This window comes from Malus sylvestris, chromosome 12 (assembly GCF_916048215.2).
Source record: "Malus sylvestris chromosome 12, drMalSylv7.2, whole genome shotgun sequence".
NCBI classification, from domain to species: domain Eukaryota; kingdom Viridiplantae; phylum Streptophyta; class Magnoliopsida; order Rosales; family Rosaceae; genus Malus; species Malus sylvestris.
In genome coordinates, this window is record NC_062271.1 from 10,768,552 (window position 1) to 10,772,466 (window position 3,915).

Below are 3,915 nucleotides of genomic sequence, written 5' to 3' on the forward strand. Positions count from 1 at the left end.
TATCTCATATCACATGCTTGGTTGCTCATGTGTCTATAATATAATTGTCAGACGTGTGAGCAACATGTATATGCGAACATACACAAACAATGACATATTTAAGGTTAGGGATCACCTTTCTATTCTGCTCAGTGCAATTACAAGTCCCTTCTTTTTACAGTTAAAGCACGTTGACTTTAATTCGTCTTTCTTGCCACGTTTACCTCTATGAGCCTTGATCTTATTAGATTAGGATAAGCTTTGCATCCTTTTTCTCATACTTGGTCTTACCTTTTCATTTGAACTGGTTACCCTTTTTGGACCCACCTTGAGTCAAAAAGGTAGTACTCTGGGTCGCCATTGGGCACTCACCTTCCAATTCAACATGACAAGAGATGTTATGAAAGTTCTTAATTTGATCATTGTGTGTCATGATCTGTTTAAGGGCATCCCATGAGTTTGGGAGGGACCTAATCACATCTTGGACTTACTATTCATCGATGAGGGTACTCCAGCGACTTTCAAATCTCGTATCATGCTGGACATCTTCCTAAGATGTTCAGATACAAAGTGCTTAGGATCCATCCTGTAAACCTCATACTTAAACATTAGACATCTCAACCTAGTAGTTGAGGTTCCACCAAAAGCAAATTTCAGTTGGTTCCACATCTCCTTGGCTGTCGAGTACCCTTCATACTCACCAATAAGATCATCATGCATGCTGCTTGACATAGTAAAGTGTGCACTTCGATCTTTCTTGAACCAAGAATCATAAGATCTTACTCTAGTCGTATGTTAAGCCGCAATGGTTCCATCTCTCTCAAGATCAGGCTCATCCACCGAAGCCTCCAATGGCTCCAAGAGCTCTTGTTCATTGACAAGATATTGGATCTTCCTATGCCAAATATCATAGTTGATTCCAACTAGCTTTTCTCCTTTGGTCAAATCTACAACAACATTTTTGGCAACCATTTCTTTCTACAAGGGTGAAATAATTTTGACATTATTAATTACACATCTTACATTTATTTATTTCAAAAACTCATTAGAAAATATTTCACTTTTTCTCTTAGGTTGAAATTGAAAAATCCGCCAAGTCACTCGTAATTACCATTCAATTCTAAGAGTCAATATCATATTTTCTAATTATTTTTGAAATAAATCTAATTTAAACATTATTATGTTTTAAGCTTATCTATTTTTCATGCAACATCCAATTGAGTGTACAACGATTAGGGTTTTTAGACAATGGGCTCGACATGTGGGCCTCAGTAAGTGCAGACAAGTCAAATCCAGGAGGGGTAGCAGTGCGAAGCTTTTACAAACCGACCTCTTTGACACTTAAAGTGTCTCCTTAAAGATTTTTCCTAAACACCACATCAAATAAGAGGTGACCATTTGTGAACCCCAATCTAATTTAATTATTTTTTATTAAATAGGTAATCTTTTTTAAATATTCTCCTAAAGAATATTCCTTTCTAATTTAAAATGCTCAATCAACATGCGCCGACATTATATCTTTTTTATTTTCCTAAAATCTTTGCATGTGTTGGATATTTTTGTAAAGGTTAATTAAGAACGTTTCCTAAATTTTAGTAAATTAAAAACGTCTTTAATACCAAACCTAAATATACACTTACGTAGGTCAGTGAACCACAATGATTCACTCGCCAGTCGTGTCCCAAAAACACGGCCAACACACCACCCAAAGCGGCAGTGCAAAATTAATAATTTTTTTAATAATTATTTAATATTGCACAAACCCACTCGCTGTGGGTGGTGCGTGACACACACGCATCGCCTTCTAGTAGTCCGGTACCATTCTTTTGACCTTTGTTAGATTGAACTCCCTGAGATGAATCCAACGGTGTAGCTAACATCCACGAAAGCCTAGCGTTGTACTCGTACTTGCTTAGGCCGAGAGTGGAAGAGATGAACTGCTGTTCATCATCTTATTCCAAAAAATCTGGAATTCCAGATTTTTCACTCTCACAAGGCCTGTTTACAGAGGCCATAACTTAGCGAATATGCATCCGTTTTATGTATGTTTTATGTCGTTAGAAAGATTAGATTACCATCTACAATTAACTCTTCTTTGGCGAATTCCAAAAATAACTCTAACAGCACGAAAAAAGGGTCTCAAAAACCTTGAAAATTTTCGTTTTTCAAGCTATTACAAAACTGGGGTTTCAATTATCTCTCTAACAATTTGGTGTTTCTTTACAAAATTTTAAACATAGTCTCATATGAATGTAAAGAACATAAACCAAGCATTAAAACCCAGAAAAAATAAGCATGGCAAAAACAAAAATTTTAAAGACAAGCATTCATGGCATATTCATATATATCTCATGCCTTCAAGGTTTTCATACATGGCATATTCATATATATATATATATATATATCTCATGCTTTCATGTGAGGAGTGTGTGAGTGGCTCTGATACCACTATTGGAAGACTAAATAAATTCGAAATGACGTGTATACCTTTTATGCGGAAGCTTGAATTTCAACATGCCCCTACAAACACAAACAACTGCTATGACCCTCTGTGCATGTCTAGAACCTTGTAGGTCGTCTGGTTGGCTACGGTATGTCGAGTTGCCCCTTGCTTTTCGCCTCCCAAGACCTGGAGCCGAAAGCGATAGCTCTAAAGACCTAACTAGAATATTTGAACTATAGAAAAGCTTGTGTTTCTTATGTTTACTCTTTTCCCCAAAGCATCCCTATATAGTGGTTGGGAAGAGTGTACAAAGACTGAAAAGCCCATGAAAATCTCAAGTATATTCTAATATGAATATGTCTTGCTTTTCATATAATTATCACATAGATAATTAGGAGGTTAATATCCTCATGTGGGTGGAATATCCTTTGATATTTATTTATCTCATAAGATAAATCCTACAGGAGCAAATAAAGTTTAAAAGATAACATGTTTCAAAAAATTTGTACAACTATAATATGGCGAGATAGATTTATACTTGATACATACGAAAATAGCACAATACAATTACCCGCTAAAACTAATTGTGATCTTTACTTAGTGTTACATGTTAATATATTATGAAGAGAAAGAAAACAAAGAACAGAGACGTTTATGATTGTCAAAAATCGCGTCGGCATTAGGTACTTTAGGTATCTCTCTGTGCACCAAATTAGGGATGGGATTCCGATCGATCAAAATAAATTAGGGTTAGGGAAATGACAATATTCGTTCAACTTTCAGTCCGTGCCTGTATTGTCGTTTATTATACAATTGAAGTGACTTCTCCTCCAAATCGACTTCATTTGGTGGCCCTTCCACGAACTCCACGATTCATGTCACTAATTGAGTACCATTTTTGTCCTCCTCTTCCCTATTTTCGTCGTTTCCACATCACATACATATATATATATGCACTCTAGGGGAACACCAAATAAAAATGTTATGATAAACCCTACAAACCAAACAGTTAAAATTTTTGTATTCTTTCGTTGGACTGGGGGCCAATCCATATCATATTTGCATAAGTTAATGGTAAAACTTGAAATACTAAACTGTCACCTTCTCTAATAAAAACCCTTGGATTTTTTTTTTTTTTAATGATCGAAATGGGGAAAGAAATGGAAAGGTTGTTAAATATCTGAATAATGTGTCAAAGGCTAATGATTTTATGGAAGACCATGGGGCTAATTTGCACTTTCAGAAGTTTTTATGTACATGCGGCTGTCTGCATATTGTCAAATGCTTGTCACCTTCAGCTCAATCAGCTCACCAAGTCAAAGCTGGCCAACCTTCCAATATTGGAGAAAACAATACGGAAAGAAAATATCTTCTCGGAAACCTATTTGAGAAAACAAAATTAAAAAAAAAATGTCTTCTATGGGAAACCCTAAGGTTGGCAGAGAGAGATATTTGATTGGTGGAATATGTGCATTAGAACACTTTGAGCTGAC